This window comes from Pleurodeles waltl, chromosome 4_1, assembly GCF_031143425.1.
Source record: "Pleurodeles waltl isolate 20211129_DDA chromosome 4_1, aPleWal1.hap1.20221129, whole genome shotgun sequence".
Lineage (NCBI taxonomy): Eukaryota > Metazoa > Chordata > Amphibia > Caudata > Salamandridae > Pleurodeles > Pleurodeles waltl.
Genome location: NC_090442.1, coordinates 19,323,322 through 19,342,106, shown reverse-complemented (window position 1 = coordinate 19,342,106; position 18,785 = coordinate 19,323,322). Strand labels below are relative to the sequence as shown.

General features: G+C 48.4%; 2 protein-coding genes across 2 annotated transcripts in view; one reads left to right on the top strand and one right to left on the bottom strand.

Annotated features, from left to right (window-relative positions):
- The window catches only part of LOC138286922 (uncharacterized), a 244,649-nt gene that overhangs the window by 37,180 nt on the left and 188,684 nt on the right, over positions 1-18,785 (bottom strand).
- LOC138287262 (zinc finger protein 850-like) overlaps positions 17,896-18,785 on the top strand; it is an 87,056-nt gene continuing 86,166 nt past the window's right edge. The window contains exon 1 of the mRNA XM_069227622.1: positions 17,896-18,161. The gene's annotated coding sequence lies outside the window, so the exon portion shown is untranslated. The remainder of the gene's footprint in view (positions 18,162-18,785) is intronic.

The window sequence follows — 18,785 nt, the reverse complement described above, 5'->3', positions numbered from 1 at the left end:
AGGAGGCTGGCCTAGTTTGTAGTGGGTACCTAAGGTACTTACACCTTATACCCAGCCCAGTTATCCCTTATTAGTGAAATGTAGGCAGTTTCTTGAAGCTTAGGCTGTCTAGAGGTAGCTGTAGCAGAGCAGCTTGGGCTGAACTAGGAGACATGCAAAGCTCCTGCAATACCACAATAGTTACACAGTACTTACACACAATAAAAGACAATACTCAGTGTTGTCAAAAACAGAGGTACTTTATTTTAGTGACACAAGGCCAAAAATATCTTAGAGGCAATACTTCTTCTGGAGGTAAGTGTTATTATACACAATATATACACTAGTAACCAAAATCAGGTAAGTAAACAGTCATAGAATAGTGCAAACAGTAGAAAATACAATAGATTGCAATGGGACTAGGGGCAACACAAACCATATACTAAAATAGTGGAATGCGAATGTTGCATTCCCCCCTGGGCAAGTATAGTGTGTAGAGGGGCGCTGGGAGTGTAAGAGAACACCAAGGTATGTAGAGTACCCCACCCCAGAGCCCAGGAAAACAGGAGTAAAGTGCAGCAAGTTTCCTCAGGACACACTACAAGTCGTGAAGAAGAAGAATGCAAGAACCAAGCAAGACTGTAAAGCAACAAACAATGGATTCCGGGACCTGAAGACCTCTGAGAAGAGCCAGACCAAGTCCAGAAGTCGAAGAAGAGTCCAGGAAGAACAGGAGCCCCTGCCCACCTGGAAGAAGGTGCAAAAGTGGATTATCCGGTTAGAAGGCAGGTACAGAAATGCACCAAAGAAGATAGCTGTGGGTTTCAGCTAATTCCTTGGTTCAAGCAAGTACGCGGTTTGCGTCAAAGAGGAGCTGCCTGGACCCAGGAGGGGCCTGGGGTCTCAACTCGGACTGAGGAGACAGAGGGGGCTCTCAGCACTTTAGAGAGCCCTCAGAAGACCAGGTAGCACCCACGGGAGTCCCAGAACACGGGGACAAAGAAGATGCAAAGTGCGGTTGTCGCAGCACTACACTTGAGGGTCCCACGCCGCCGGAGAACAACTCAGGGAGCTGTGCTTTGCAGGATGGACTGAAAGAGAGAGCCCATGTGGAAAATCACGCCCCAGTAGAATTCCAACAGGGAGAGGTCTTTCCTGGATGCAAAGTTTGAACTCTTCGCTCTCTGAGCTTTTTCTGTCAAAACCATTGGCTCTGGCGGGACCTCACCCAATATCTATGTGACCTTGCGAGGATTTCTTCAGATACAGTCTGCTGCCTTGCCGCACTGAAGGATTTTGTCCCAAGGAAAAACCATTGACTGGGCCTAACCTGGTTTGTGTGTCCGCCCTGCGCTTCATTGTGGCCAGCCTGAAATCACACCTAGGCCCATGTCTACCACAACATTTAACTACCATTGGTGCTTAGTTTTTTTGCTGATATTTTCCGACTAATATTTAAAATTCAGATCGCCTGTTCCCCTTATTGGATTTTTGTTATTTTGGTTCATTTTTCTAATTTGCTTTGTAGTTTTTATTGCTTGGCGCTTTTACTTTATTACTGGTTTGGCACTGCATGAAAACTTTACACACTGCCCTGAGTTGAGTCTGTCTGTTCTGTCCTATAGCTACCAAGGGGTTACGCTCAGCTTAATTTAATAACTTAAAAGGTTTACCCTTGACAAAAGATAAGATTATTCTTTGAGCTGGGCTCTCCCCGCCCCCCCTCCCCCAACAATAATTCAATTTCTTAGAATGAGGAGATTCTACTTGGTGACAATTTACACAGGAGCCAGTGAGACTGACATGGAGTACTGGGGAAAATAATGGCAAGCCTACCATGGCCAATGAAGGATTGAGAGAGAGGGAAGGTGAAAGGATCTTATTGCTCCTGGTTTAGTACCAGAAGCCTCTGTGTTGTCTGCAGCACATGCTGTACGTCAGTCTCAGGAATAGGCTGGGACCAGCCAAGAACTGCAAAGACAAGAAAAAAGTAGTGGGAGGATCAGGGCAGATCCTGAGAAGATACAGGCTGTGGTGTCCATTGCTACTGTCCCAGCAGCAGAGGAGGGCAAAGAGGACCATGTATTGGAGGTTGGGTCACTGACAGAGCTAGAGGGCTGTTGGCTGTTGGAGGATCTACCTGGGAGGAATTCCACCAGGAACAACCTGAATTCCATACACTTGTGTGACTTGGAAGAAAGATGGGGAATAGGTCAGCAACTGAGGTGTCAAAAGGCATTATACTGGCTGGGAGAATGGACTGCTTTTCATTGAAACTGTGAACACTAAACCAGCAGCAAGCAAGAGGCTAGGGTTCCCTTAGTGCACAGAAATGGCCTGGTGTCACTAACCTAAGAGGTGCCCTTGGCAGGAAGCTGGATATTAGAGAAGACCCAGTAGAGGTTGGACTCTTTATTCTACTGGCCAGGGATGCACAGAAACTGAGAGGTTCTGTAGGACCTGTTCTTCTTGCTAATGGAGTAGTAAGTCAGGAGGTAAGACCAAGACACTGTTGGTGCCACTGACATTAGCAGGTGTAGTATTTGAGATATTGTGAGGCCTAACAACCTCTCAACATCAGATAAACAAGTAAATCTTGGCTTTGATGGATCATGCCACCAGGTAACTAGAAGAGGTACCTTGGAGGAGCACAGCTGTAGTAGGACACTCAAGGGTTGGATTTCTAATGACAGTGATTTCCAACCAGTAAAATAATATCTCAAATTACAGAACTGTGGAAGCAAGTTGTTGTTAACTACCACTTCTCCAAGCTATACCCCTCGCAAACGAGGAAGTGGGATTTTCTCCAGCCTTGTCTCTTCTTTGTCTGTATAACGTTTCCATAGAAAGAAGTAGGGTTCAGTTCCTTCGAACTGTTGTTTGGGCAGCCACTGCGAGGTCAACTTACCTTAATCAAAGAAGTGTGGGAAGGAACCTCAGAGGCCTCTCAGACAGATGCATGGGACTAACAGTATTGAACTTTAAAAATGATCATTTCTGCTTAATAAAAGCCCAATAATAAAAAAAACTAAACAAGTTTAAAATACAATTTAAATGACATCACGTGATTATATTCATGAAGCACAGCTGAACTTTTCAATCTCATTGCTTTCCAGCTGCATGTACGCCGGCTGCTAGAGGCAAAAAATACCTTTTAAGTCTGATTGATAACTGTAAGGAAATGCCTCCTTGGCATGGTTGCCCCCTGACTTTTTGCCTTTGCTGATGCTATGTTTACAATTGAAAGTGTGCTGAGGCCTGCTAACCAGGCCCCAGCACCAGTGTTCTTTCCCTAACCTGTACTTTTGTATCCACAATTGGCAGACCCTGGCATCCAGATAAGTCCCTTGTAACTGGTACTTCTAGTACCAAGGGCCCTGATGCCAAGGAAGGTCTCTAAGGGCTGCAGCATGTCTTATGCCACCCTGGAGACCTCTCACTCAGCACAGACACACTGCTACCAGCTTGTGTGTGCTAGTGAGGACAAAACGAGTAAGTCGACATGGCACTCCCCTCAGGGTGCCATGCCAGCCTCTCACTGCCTATGCAGTATAGGTAAGACACCCCTCTAGCAGGCCTTACAGCCCTAAGGCAGGGTGCACTATACCATAGGTGAGGGTACCAGTGCATGAGCATGGTACCCCTACAGTGTCTAAACAAAACCTTAGACATTGTAAGTGCAGGGTAGCCATAAGAGTATATGGTCTGGGAGTCTGTCAAACACGAACTCCACAGCACCATAATGGCTACACTGAAAACTGGGAAGTTTGGTATCAAACTTCTCAGCACAATAAATGCACACTGATGCCAGTGTACATTTTATTGTAAAATACACCACAGAGGGCACCTTAGAGGTGCCCCCTGAAACTTAACCGACTATCTGTGTAGGCTGACTAGTTTTAGCAGCCTGCCACGAACCGAGACATGTTGCTGGCCCCATGGGGAGAGTGCCTTTGTCACTCTGAGGCCAGTAACAAAGCCTGCACTGGGTGGAGATGCTAACACCTCCCCCAGGCAGGAATTGTCACACCTGGCGGTGAGCCTCAAAGGCTCACCTCCTTTGTGCCAACCCAGCAGGACACTCCAGCTAGTGGAGTTGCCCGCCCCCTCCGGCCAGGCCCCACTTTTGGCGGCAAGGCCGGAGAAAATAATGAGAAAAACAAGGAGGAGTCACTGGCCAGTCAGGACAGCCCCTAAGGTGTCCTGAGCTGAAGTGACTCTAACTTTTAGAAATCCTCCATCTTGCAGATGGAGGATTCCCCCAATAGGGTTAGGATTGTGACCCCCTCCCCTTGGGAGGAGGCACAAAGAGGGTGTACCCACCCTCAGGGCTAGTAGCCATTGGCTACTAACCCCCCAGACCTAAACACGCCCTTAAATTTAGTATTTAAGGGCTACCCTGAACCCTAGAAAATTAGATTCCTGCAACTACAAGAAGAAGGGCTGCCTAGCTGAAAACCCCTGCAGAGGAAGACCAGAAGACGACAACTGCCTTGGCTCCAGAAACTCACCGGCCTGTCTCCTGCCTTCCAAAGATCGTGCTCCAGCAACGCCTTCCAACGGGACCAGCGACCTCGACATCCTCTGAGGACTGCCCCTGCTTCGAAAAGACAAGAAACTCCCGAGGACAGCGGACCTGCTCCAAGAAAAGCTGCAACTTTGTTTCCAGCAGCTTTAAAGAACCCTGCAAGCTCCCCGCAAGAAGCGTGAGACTTGCAACACTGCACCCGGCGACCCCGACTCGGCTGGTGGCGATCCAACACCTCAGGAGGGACCCCAGGACTACTCTGATACTGTGAGTACCAAAACCTGTCCCCCCTGAGCCCCCACAGCGCCGCCTGCAGAGGGAATCCCGAGGCTTCCCCTGACCGCGACTCTTTGAACCTAAAGTCCCGACGCCTGGGAGAGACCCTGCACCCGCAGCCCCCAGGACCTGAAGGACCGGACTTTCACTGGAGAAGTGACCCCCAGGAGTCCCTCTCCCTTACTCAAGTGGAGGTTTCCCCGAGGAATCCCCCCCCTTGCCTGCCTGCAGCGCTGAAGAGATCCCGAGATCTCTCATAGACTAACATTGCGAACCCGACGCCTGTTCCTACACTGCACCCGGCCGCCCCCGCGCTGCTGAGGGTGAAATTTCTGTGTGGACTTGTGTCCCCCCCGGTGCCCTACAAAACCCCCCTGGTCTGCCCTCCGAAGACGCGGGTACTTACCTGCAAGCAGACCGGAACCGGGGCACCCCCTTCTATCCATTCTAGCCTATGTGTTTTGGGCACCACTTTGAACTCTGCACCTGACCGGCCCTGAGCTGCTGGTGTGGTGACTTTGGGGTTGCTCTGAACCCCCAACGGTGGGCTACCTTGGACCAAGAACTAAGCCCTGTAAGTGTCTTACTTACCTGGTTAACCTAACAAATACTTACCTCCCCTAGGAACTGTGAAAATTGCACTAAGTGTCCACTTTTAAAACAGCTATTTGTGAATAACTTGAAAAGTATACATGCAATTTTGATGATTTGAAGTTCCTAAAGTACTTACCTGCAATACCTTTCGAATGAGATATTACATGTAGAATTTGAACCTGTGGTTCTTAAAATAAACTAAGAAAAGATATTTTTCTATATAAAAACCTATTGGCTGGATTTGTCTCTGAGTGTGTGTACCTCATTTATTGTCTAGGTGTATGTACAACAAATGCTTAACACTACTCCTTGGATAAGCCTACTGCTCGACCACACTACCACAAAATAGAGCATTAGTATTATCTATTTTTACCACTATTTTACCTCTAAGGGGAACCCTTGGACTCTGTGCATGCTATTCCTTACTTTGAAATAGCACATACAGAGCCAACTTCCTACATTGGTGGATCAGCGGTGGGGTACAAGACTTTGCATTTGCTGGACTACTCAGCCAATACCTGATCACACGACAAATTCCAAAATTGTCATTAGAAATTCATTTTTGCAATTTGAAATTTTTCTAAATTCTTAAAAGTCCTGCTAGGGCCTTGTGTGTTAAGTCCCTGTTTAGCATTTCTTTTAGAGTTTAAAAGTTTGTAAAAGTTGAATTAGATTCTAGAACCAGTTGTAGATTCTTAAAAAGTATTCCAACTTTTAGAAGCAAAATGTCTAGCACAGATGTGACTGTGGTGGAACTCGACACCACACCTTACCTCCATCTTAAGATGAGGGAGCTAAGGTCACTCTGTAAAATAAAGAAAATAACAATGGGCCCCAAACCTACCAAAATACAGCTCCAGGAGCTTTTGGCAGAGTTTGAAAAGGCCAACCCCTCTGAGGGTGGCAACTCAGAGGAAGAGGATAGTGACTTGGAGGACAATTCCCCCCTACCAGTCCTATCTAAGGAGAACAGGGTCCCTCAAACCCTGACTCCAAAAATAATAGTCAGAGATGCTGGTTCCCTCACAGGAGAGACCAACACCTCTGAAATCACTGAGGATAGCCCCAGTGAAGAGGACATCCAGTTAGCCAGGATGGCCAAAAGGTTGGCTTTGGAAAGACAGATCCTAGCCATAGAGAGGGAAAGACAAGAGATGGGCCTAGGACCCATCAATGGTGGCAGCAACATAAATAGGGTCAGAGATTCTCCTGACATGTTGAAAATCCCTAAAGGGATTGTAACTAAATATGAAGATGGTGATGACATCACCAAATGGTTCACAGCTTTTGAGAGGGCTTGTGTAACCAGAAAAGTGAACAGATCTCACTGGGGTGCTCTCCTTTGGGAAATGTTCACAGGAAAGTGTAGGGATAGACTCCTCACACTCTCTGGACCAGATGCAGAATCTTATGACCTCATGAAGGGTACCCTGATTGAGGGCTTTGGATTCTCCACTGAGGAGTATAGGATTAGATTCAGGGGGGCTCAAAAATCCTCGAGCCAGACCTGGGTTGACTTTGTAGACTACTCAGTGAAAACACTAGATGGTTGGATTCAAGGCAGTGGTGTAAGTAATTATGATGGGCTGTACAATTTATTTGTGAAAGAACACCTGTTAAGTAATTGTTTCAATGATAAACTGCATCAGCATCTGGTAGACCTAGGACCAATTTCTCCCCAAGAATTGGGAAAGAAGGCGGACCATTGGGTCAAGACAAGGGTGTCCAAGACTTCAACAGGGGGTGACCAAAAGAAAGGGGTCACAAAGACTCCCCAGGGGAAGGGTGATGAGACAACCAAAACTAAAAATAATAAAGAGTCTTCTACAGGCCCCCAAAAACCTGCACAGGAGGGTGGGCCCAGAGCCTCTTCACAAAACAATGGGTACAAGGGTAAAAACTTTGATCCCAAAAAGGCCTGGTGTCATAGCTGTAAACAGCATGGACACCAAACTGGAGACAAGGCCTGTCCCAAGAAAGGTTCCACTCCAAACTCCCATCCAGGTAACACTGGTATGGCTAGTCTCCAAGTGGGATCAACAGTGTGCCCAGAGCAAATCAGGGTCCACACTGAAGCTACTCTAGTTTCTGAGGGTGGGGTGGATTTAGCCACACTAGCTGTCTGGCCGCCTAACATGCAAAAATACAGACAGCAACTCTTAATTAATGGGACTAGAATAGAGGGCCTGAGGGATACAGGTGCCAGTGTCACCATGGTGACAGAGAAACTGGTTTCCCCTGGCCAATACCTGACTGGAAAAACTTACACAGTCACCAACGCTGACAATCAGAGAAAAGTACATCCCATGGCAATGGTTACTTTAGAATGGGGAGGGGTCAATGGCCTGAAACAGGTGGTGGTCTCCTCAAATATCCCAGTGGACTGTCTGCTTGGAAATGACCTGGAGTCCTCAGCATGGGCTGAGGTAGAACTAAAAACCCATGCAGCAATGCTGGGTATCCCTGAACTGGTGTGTGTGAAAACAAGAGCACAGTGCAAGGCACAGGGTGAAAAAGTAGAGCTGGAGTCTGGAAAAATGGCCCAGCCTACCAAGAGAACAGGAAAGTCAGTTGGGAAACCAACTGCAACACAGCAAAAGAAAGGGAACCTCTCTTCTCAGGAAGAAGTTCTGCCCTCTGAGGGAACTGAGCCTTTGGAGCTTGAACCTTACCAGGTTGAGCTCTTAGGCCCAGGGGGACCCTCAAGGGAGGAGCTGTGTAAGGGACAAGAAACCTGTCCCTCTCTTGAAGGCCTTAGGCAGCAAGCTGCTGAAGAGTCCAAAGGCAAGAAAAATGGAACGCATAGGGTCTATTGGGAAGATGGACTCCTGTACACTGAGGCCAGAGACCCCAAACCTGGTGCCACTAGGAGAGTGGTAGTGCCTCAGCTGTTCAGGAAGTTCATCCTAACATTGGCCCATGACATTCCCCTTGCTGGACATTTGGGACAAACCAAGACGTGGGAGAGGTTAGTCAACCACTTCTACTGGCCCAATATGTCCAACATGGTTAAGGAGTTTTGCCTCTCCTGCCCCACCTGTCAAGCCAGTGGTAAGACAGGTGGGCATCCAAAGGCCCCCCTCATTCCACTTCCAGTGGTGGGGGTTCCCTTTGAAAGAGTGGGTGTGGACATAGTTGGTCCACTGGAACCTCCCACAGCCTCAGGAAATATGTATATCCTGGTAGTAGTGGATCATGCTACCAGGTATCCTGAAGCTATTCCCCTTAGGTCGACTACTGCCCCTGCAGTAGCCAAGGCCCTCATTGGTATCTTTACCAGAGTGGGTTTCCCTAAGGAGGTGGTGTCTGACAGAGGTACCAACTTCATGTCAGCATACCTAAAGCACATGTGGAATGAGTGTGGAGTGACTTATAAATTCACTACACCATACCATCCACAAACTAATGGCTTGGTTGAGAGATTCAACAAGACATTAAAAGGCATGATCATGGGGCTCCCAGAAAAGCTCAAAAGGAGATGGGATGTCCTCTTGCCATGTCTGCTTTTCGCTTACAGAGAGGTGCCACAGAAGGGAGTAGGATTCTCACCCTTTGAACTTCTGTTTGGCCATCCTGTAAGGGGACCACTTGCCCTTGTTAAAGAAGGCTGGGAGAGACCTCTCCATGAGCCTAAACAGGACATAGTGGACTATGTACTTGGCCTTCGCTCTAGAATGGCAGAGTACATGGAAAAGGCAACCAAAAACCTTGAGGCCAGCCAACAGCTCCAGAAGTTTTGGTATGACCAAAAGGCTGCACTTGTTGAGTTCCAACCAGGGCAGAAAGTCTGGGTTCTGGAGCCTGTGGCTCCCAGGGCACTCCAGGACAAATGGAGTGGCCCTTACCCAGTGCTAGAAAGGAAGAGTCAGGTCACCTACCTGGTGGACCTGGGCACAAGCAGGAGCCCCAAGAGGGTGATCCATGTGAACCGCCTTAAGCTCTTCCATGACAGGGCTGATGTGAATCTGTTGATGGTAACAGATGAGGATCAGGAGGCAGAGAGTGAACCTCTCCCTGATCTTCTGTCATCAGACCCAAAAGATGGCACAGTAGATGGAGTGATCTACTCAGACACCCTCTCTGGCCAACAGCAAGCTGATTGTAGGAGAGTCCTACAACAGTTTCCTGAACTCTTCTCCTTAACCCCTGGTCAGACACACCTGTGTACCCATGATGTGGACACAGGAGACAGCATGCCTGTCAAAAACAAAATCTTTAGACAGTCTGACCATGTTAAGGAAAGCATCAAGGTGGAAGTCCACAAGATGCTGGAATTGGGAGTAATTGAGCGCTCTGACAGCCCCTGGGCTAGCCCAGTGGTCTTAGTCCCCAAACCTCACACCAAAGATGGAAAGAAAGAGATGAGGTTTTGTGTGGACTACAGAGGGCTCAATTCTGTCACCAAGACAGATGCCCATCCAATTCCAAGAGCTGATGAGCTCATTGATAAATTAGGTGCTGCCAAATTTCTAAGTACCTTTGACTTGACAGCAGGGTACTGGCAAATAAAAATGGCACCTGGAGCAAAAGAAAAGACAGCATTCTCCACACCTGATGGGCATTATCAGTTTACTGTTATGCCCTTTGGTTTAAAGAATGCCCCTGCCACCTTCCAAAGGTTGGTGAATCAAGTCCTTGCTGGCTTGGAGTCCTTTAGCACAGCTTATCTTGATGATATTGCTGTCTTTAGCTCCACCTGGCAGGATCACCTGGTCCACCTGAATAAGGTTTTGAAGGCTCTGCAATCTGCAGGCCTCTCTATCAAGGCATCCAAATGCCAGATAGGGCAGGGAACTGTGGTTTACTTGGGCCACCTTGTAGGTGGAGGCCAAGTTCAGCCACTCCAACCCAAGATCCAGACTATTCTGGACTGGGTAGCTCCAAAAACCCAGACTCAAGTCAGGGCATTCCTTGGCTTGACTGTGTATTACAGGAGGTTTGTGAAGGGATATGGATCCATTGTGACAGCCCTCACTGAACTCACCTCCAAGAAAATGCCCAAGAAAGTGAACTGGACTGTGGAATGCCAACAGGCCTTTGACACCCTGAAACAGGCAATGTGCTCAGCACCAGTTCTAAAAGCTCCAGATTATTCTAAGCAGTTCATTGTGCAGACTGATGCCTCTGAACATGGGATAGGGGCAGTTTTGTCCCAAACAAATGATGATGGCCTTGACCAGCCTGTTGCTTTCATTAGCAGGAGGTTACTCCCCAGGGAGCAGCGTTGGAGTGCCATTGAGAGGGAGGCCTTTGCTGTGGTTTGGTCCCTGAAGAAGCTGAGACCATACCTCTTTGGGACTCACTTCCTAGTTCAAACTGACCACAGACCTCTCAAATGGCTGATGCAAATGAAAGGTGAAAATCCTAAACTGTTGAGGTGGTCCATCTCCCTACAGGGAATGGACTTTATAGTGGAACACAGACCTGGGACTGCCCATGCCAATGCAGATGGCCTTTCCAGGTTCTTCCACTTAGAAAATGAAGACTCTCTTGGGAAAGGTTAGTCTCATCCTCTTTCGTTTGGGGGGGGGGTTGTGTAAGGAAATGCCTCCTTGGCATGGTTGCCCCCTGACTTTTTGCCTTTGCTGATGCTATGTTTACAATTGAAAGTGTGCTGAGGCCTGCTAACCAGGCCCCAGCACCAGTGTTCTTTCCCTAACCTGTACTTTTGTATCCACAATTGGCAGACCCTGGCATCCAGATAAGTCCCTTGTAACTGGTACTTCTAGTACCAAGGGCCCTGATGCCAAGGAAGGTCTCTAAGGGCTGCAGCATGTCTTATGCCACCCTGGAGACCTCTCACTCAGCACAGACACACTGCTACCAGCTTGTGTGTGCTAGTGAGGACAAAACGAGTAAGTCGACATGGCACTCCCCTCAGGGTGCCATGCCAGCCTCTCACTGCCTATGCAGTATAGGTAAGACACCCCTCTAGCAGACCTTACAGCCCTAAGGCAGGGTGCACTATACCATAGGTGAGGGTACCAGTGCATGAGCATGGTACCCCTACAGTGTCTAAACAAAACCTTAGACATTGTAAGTGCAGGGTAGCCATAAGAGTATATGGTCTGGGAGTCTGTCAAACACGAACTCCACAGCACCATAATGGCTACACTGAAAACTGGGAAGTTTGGTATCAAACTTCTCAGCACAATAAATGCACACTGATGCCAGTGTACATTTTATTGTAAAATACACCACAGAGGGCACCTTAGAGGTGCCCCCTGAAACTTAACCGACTATCTGTGTAGGCTGACTAGTTTTAGCAGCCTGCCACGAACCGAGACATGTTGCTGGCCCCATGGGGAGAGTGCCTTTGTCACTCTGAGGCCAGTAACAAAGCCTGCACTGGGTGGAGATGCTAACACCTCCCCCAGGCAGGAATTGTCACACCTGGCGGTGAGCCTCAAAGGCTCACCTCCTTTGTGCCAACCCAGCAGGACACTCCAGCTAGTGGAGTTGCCCGCCCCCTCCGGCCAGGCCCCACTTTTGGCGGCAAGGCCGGAGAAAATAATGAGAAAAACAAGGAGGAGTCACTGGCCAGTCAGGACAGCCCCTAAGGTGTCCTGAGCTGAAGTGACTCTAACTTTTAGAAATCCTCCATCTTGCAGATGGAGGATTCCCCCAATAGGGTTAGGATTGTGACCCCCTCCCCTTGGGAGGAGGCACAAAGAGGGTGTACCCACCCTCAGGGCTAGTAGCCATTGGCTACTAACCCCCCAGACCTAAACACGCCCTTAAATTTAGTATTTAAGGGCTACCCTGAACCCTAGAAAATTAGATTCCTGCAACTACAAGAAGAAGGGCTGCCTAGCTGAAAACCCCTGCAGAGGAAGACCAGAAGACGACAACTGCCTTGGCTCCAGAAACTCACCGGCCTGTCTCCTGCCTTCCAAAGATCCTGCTCCAGCGACGCCTTCCAACGGGACCAGCGACCTCGACATCCTCTGAGGACTGCCCCTGCTTCGAAAAGACAAGAAACTCCCGAGGACAGCGGACCTGCTCCAAGAAAAGCTGCAACTTTGTTTCCAGCAGCTTTAAAGAACCCTGCAAGCTCCCCGCAAGAAGCGTGAGACTTGCAACACTGCACCCGGCGACCCCGACTCGGCTGGTGGCGATCCAACACCTCAGGAGGGACCCCAGGACTACTCTGATACTGTGAGTACCAAAACCTGTCCCCCCTGAGCCCCCACAGCGCCGCCTGCAGAGGGAATCCCGAGGCTTCCCCTGACCGCGACTCTTTGAACCTAAAGTCCCGACGCCTGGGAGAGACCCTGCACCCGCAGCCCCCAGGACCTGAAGGACCGGACTTTCACTGGAGAAGTGACCCCCAGGAGTCCCTCTCCCTTACTCAAGTGGAGGTTTCCCCGAGGAATCCCCCCCCTTGCCTGCCTGCAGCGCTGAAGAGATCCCGAGATCTCTCATAGACTAACATTGTGAACCCGACGCCTGTTCCTACACTGCACCCGGCCGCCCCCGCGCTGCTGAGGGTGAAATTTCTGTGTGGACTTGTGTCCCCCCCGGTGCCCTACAAAACCCCCCTGGTCTGCCCTCCGAAGACGCGGGTACTTACCTGCAAGCAGACCGGAACCGGGGCACCCCCTTCTATCCATTCTAGCCTATGTGTTTTGGGCACCACTTTGAACTCTGCACCTGACCGGCCCTGAGCTGCTGGTGTGGTGACTTTGGGGTTGCTCTGAACCCCCAACGGTGGGCTACCTTGGACCAAGAACTAAGCCCTGTAAGTGTCTTACTTACCTGGTTAACCTAACAAATACTTACCTCCCCTAGGAACTGTGAAAATTGCACTAAGTGTCCACTTTTAAAACAGCTATTTGTGAATAACTTGAAAAGTATACATGCAATTTTGATGATTTGAAGTTCCTAAAGTACTTACCTGCAATACCTTTCGAATGAGATATTACATGTAGAATTTGAACCTGTGGTTCTTAAAATAAACTAAGAAAAGATATTTTTCTATATAAAAACCTATTGGCTGGATTTGTCTCTGAGTGTGTGTACCTCATTTATTGTCTAGGTGTATGTAAAACAAATGCTTAACACTACTCCTTGGATAAGCCTACTGCTCGACCACAGTACCACAAAATAGAGCATTAGTATTATCTATTTTTACCACTATTTTACCTCTAAGGGGAACCCTTGGACTCTGTGCATGCTATTCCTTACTTTGAAATAGCACATACAGAGCCAACTTCCTACAATAACAAACTGTCAGGGCCTCCCTACAAGGCCTAGTATTGTGATTTATAAACAATGGCCACCGAGAGATTGTTTCAGTTCCTCCAACAGTACAATCACACTGGTCAGTAGCATCTAGTTCCTTATGCCCGGCTTTAGTATTGGAAAGCACAAGGAGAGTTCCTCTTCTAAATTTCAGGAAAAATAAACTTTTTTCTTACAGAATGATGTAATCGAGATATGGCTCGTAGGAGATTCCACCTTTTGTTATCAAAAACTAAAACAGTAATTTTCTTCTATTATTTAGATCCCTCCTCCGGTTAAATGCCTATTACTGATTCTTGAGACAGGAAGACAAGAACAAATAATGACACACTGCACAAAACAGTATCTACACCTACCGTGCTTTCATTCTATGTACCATTGTCCTGCGGCTGTTGTTTCAACATGGATGTTTATCACTGCAGCTTCTTCTTTTAAAACCTTACTCAACAGTTTGTTTTGCATCAGACCTACTTAACTATGTGCTCTTTCTGATGTTAAGATATTCGCTGGTAGATATGCTGTGCTGCCGGTTGCTACATAAATAGATAATAGATTACTGTTCCAGCAACAGTGCAGTAAACAGCAGTGCAGTGAACAGATTCCTTATAGTGCAGTGAGATACAGTACAGTGCACACATTCCTTGCAGGGTAGTGTGCACAGATTACTCACTGGGCAGTAAAATGCAGTGCAGTGGCACATATCCCTCACAGTGCAGTAAGATGCAATCTAGCGTGCACATATTCCTCACAGTGCAGTAAGATGCAGTGCACAGATTCCTCATAGTGTAGTAAGATGCGATGCAGTGTATAAAGATTCCTCACAGTGCAGTAAGATGCACTGCAACATGCACAGATTTCTCAGAGTGCAGTAGGATGCAGTGCAGTGTGCACAAATACCTCACAGTGCAGTAAGGTGCTGTATAGTGGCACAGATTCCTCACAGTGCAGTAAGAGGCAGTGCACATATTCCTCAGTGCAGTAAGGTACAGTGCAGTGTGCACAGATTTTTCATACTGCAGTCAGATGCACTGTGCACATATTCCTACCAGTGCAGTAAGATGCAGTGCAATGTGCAGATTCTTCACAGTGCAGTAAGATGCAGTGCAGTGCATATATTCCTCACAGTGCAGTAAGATGCACTGCTACGTGTACAGATTTCTCAGAGTGCAGTAGGATGCGGTGCAGTGTGCACACATTCCTCACAGTGCAGTAGGGTGCTGTGTAGTAGCACAGATTCCTCGCAGTGCAGTAAGAGGCAGTGCACATATTCCTCATAATGCAGTAAGATGCAGTGCAGTGTTTCCTCATACTGCAGTCAGATGCACTGTGCACATATTCCTCACAGTGCAGTAAGATGCAGTGAAATGTGCACAGATTCCTCACAGTGCAGTAAGATGCATTGTGCACATATTTCTCACAGTGCAGTAAGATGCAGTGCAATGTGCACAGATTCCTCACAGTGCAGTAAGATGCAGTGCAATGCATAGAATCCTCACAGTGCAGTAAGATGCAGTGCAGTGGCACAGATTCCTCACAGTGCAGTTAGATGTAGTGCAGTGTGCACAGATTCCACACAGTGCAGTAAGATGCAGTGCAGTACACAGACCACTCACTGCAGTAAGATGTAGTGCAGGGCACAGACTCCTCATAGTGCAGTAAGATGCAGTGCCCAGATTCCTCATAGTGCTGTAAGATGCAGTGGCACAGACTCCTCACAGTGGCGTAAGATACAATGCAGTGGCACAGACTCCTCACAGTGCAGTAATATGCAGTGCACAGATTCCTCACAGTGCAGTAAGGTGCAGTGCACAGATACCTCACAGTGGAGTAAGTTGCAGTGCAGTGTTCACAGATTCATCATAGTGCAGTAAGATGCAGTGCACAGATTCCTCATAGTGATGTAAGATGCAGGGAAGTGTGCAAAGATTCCTCACAGTACAGTAAGATAGAGTGCACAGATTCCTCACAGTACAGTAAAATTCTGTGCAGTGCACAGATTTCTCACTGTGCAGTATGATGCAGTGTAGTGCACAGATTCCTCACAGTGCAGTAAGATGCAGTGCAGAAATTCCTCTGAGTGCAGTAAAATACAGTGCACAGATTCCTCACAGTGCAGTAAGATGCAGTGCAGTGCACAGATTCCTCACAGTGCAGTATGTTACAGTGCACAGATCCCCTCTTTAACACAAATGATGACCACAAACAGCCCCGGGCCCGGAAGGAAAGCCCCAGATAGAAGAGCCCAGCTCAGCCCGGTTCCTGGCATAGATTTCTCATGGTGCAGTATGGTGCAGTGCACAGATCCCTCACATTGCAGTAAGATGCAGTGCACAGATTCCTCACAGTGCAGTACACAGATCCCTCACAGTGCAGTAGAATGCAGTGTACAGATTTCTCACAGTACAGGAAGATGCAGTGCAGTGTGTACAGATTCCTCACAGTGCAGGAAGATGCAGTGCACAGATTCCTCACAGTGCAGTAAGATGCAGTGCAGTGTGTACAGATTCCTAATAGTGCAGTAAGATAGAGTGCACATATTCCAGAATACAGTAAGATGCAGTGCAAAGATTCCTCACAGTACAGTAAAGTGCAGTGCACAGATTTCTCACTGCAGTATGATGCAGTGTAGTGCACAGATTCCTCACAGTGCAGTAAGCTGCAGTGCACAGATCCCCTCTTTAATACAAATGATGATCACAAACACCCCCAGGCCCGGAAGGAAAGCCCCCTTAGAGGTCCGTAGATAGAAGAGCCCAGCTCAGCCCGGCTCCTGGCACAGATTTCTCATAGTGCAGTATGGTGAAGTGCACAGATCCCTCATAGTACAGTAAAATGCAGTGCAGTGCACAGATTTCTCACTGTGCAGTAAGATGCAGTGCAGAGCTGATTCTTCACAGTGCAGTATCATGCAGTGCACAGATTCCCCACAGTGCAGTAAGATACAGTGCAGTGCACAGATTCTTCACAGTGCAGTATTATGCAGTGCAGTACACAGATCCCCTCTTTAACACAAATGATGACCACAAACAACCCCCAGGGCCGGAAGGAAAGCCCCCCAGAGGTCCCCGGATAGAAGAGCCCAGCTCAGCCGGCTCCTGGCAGAGATTCCTCACAATGCAGTAAGATGCAGTGCACAGACTCCTCACAGTGCAGTAAGATGCAGTGCACAGACTCCTCACAGTGCAGTAAGATGCAGTGCACAGATTTCTCACTGTGCAGTAAGATGCAGTGCAGTGCACAGATTCTTTACAGTGCAGTAACTTGCAGTGCACAGATTCCTCACAGTGCAGTAAGATGCAGTGCAGTGCACAGATCCCCCCTTTAACACAAATGATGACCACAAACACCCCCAGGGCTGGAAGGAAAGACCCCCAGAGGTCCCCAGATAGAAGAGTCTAGCTTAGCCCGGCTCCTGGCAGAGATTTCTCACAATGCAGTAAGACGCAGTGCACAGACTCCTCACAGTGCAGTAATATGCAGAGCACAGACTCCTCACAGTGCAGTAAGATGCAGTGCACAGATTCCTCACAGTGCAGTAAGATGCAGTGCAGTGCATAGATTCCTCACAGTGCTGTAAGATGCAGCGCAGTGCACAGATCCCCTCTTTAACACAAATGATGGCCACAAACACCCCCAGGGCCGGAAGGAAAGCCCCCCAGAGGTCCCCGGATAGAAGAGCCCAGCTCAGCCCGGCTCCTGGCAGAGATTCCTCACAGTGCAGTAAGATGCAGTGCAGTGCACAGATTCCTCACAGTGCAGTAAGATGCAGTGCACAGGCCCTCGGTGCAGTAAGATGCGGTGCAGTAAGATGCGGTGCAGTAAGATGCAGTGCACAGATTCCTCAGTGCAGTAAGATGCAGTGCAGTGCACAGATCCCCTCTTTAACACAAATGATGACACAAACACCCCCGGGGCCGGAAGGAAAGCCCCCCAGAGGCCCCCGGATAGAAGAGCCCAGCTCAGCCCGGCTCCTGGCAGAGATTTCCTCCAGGATTATTCAGTCTATTTCTACAAACACAGCAGAAGGTGCTGACAATCTCCTACCTGAGCAGAAACCTGTGCAGACATTTCCAGGCTCTCTCCTCCTCCTGGGGCTGGGGGGGGCAGGTGCAGATTTGGGGTCTGAGGGGGGGTCTGAAGATGACTGAAGACAGACAGGGGGTCCTTCCTCCTCTGCAGCAGGCCGGACACAGAGGGAGAGGCCGGAAGTGATGTCAGCATCCGCCTCTGGTGCTGTCTCTGCCGCCGCTGACCCGGAAGAAGAGACTTCTGTCCCTGTTAGTAGCCGGTGTGCTGGAGACAAACATTGACATTTACTCTTCTCTCTTGATACAAAGATCTGTTCAACTCGAGCTGCTTTTATATCTGAGCGCAGAACAAGCGCCGTCTCTCCGGAACTCGGAACCCGAGAGGGAGAAGGGTTTCCACTTCCGGGTCAGCGGCGGCAGAGACAGCACCAGCCGCGGATGCTGACGTCACTTCCGGCCGCTCCCTCCTGCTGTCCTGCAGTGCTGATGGTTCTCCCGGGCTCCTGCCTGAGGTGAGTTCTCTTCCCCTCAGTTTGAAAGGTATGAACTGCGCCCCGTACACCCCTCCACCCACAGGAATCCATTCTATATATTTTGTTTATAGTGGAAAGATTCTTGAATTTGGAGAGTCAGAGCAACTTAAAGATGCAGCTTCTGCACCCAAAGCAGGTGTGTAGTGCGACCGCTAGAAATCACCCTTAGAAACGTCACCATTTCCAGTGTTGGAATAAGAGAAACCATAATTAGTTTCACTTGCACCAAAGGGGCTGTTTCACAATAGCCATTTGTATTGCACTGATAATTGTCTCTGGTAATGAAGCGCGCTTCAGTTGTGGAAAAGAAATGTGATTTGTAAGCAGTAGGAGTTGCCCTCCATTGTGAGCTGTCTATGTGCCGCGCCCCAAAAAGACTAGCAACAATCCTAGTAACTAGGGCCAGAAAACCGCTTTTTTATTATGTACTAAGCCCTAGTTGCAATTTGGTAGCTTATTACTGAATTGCAAATTGGGTTTACAATTCTTTATAGGAAGGTGCGTGTTAAGGGTGTCCCTTCCTAATACTGAATTGCAGTGGTATGTATGATTGTTTTGTGACCAAAATGCAGTTGCAAAACAGTTGCATTTTATTACCAACTT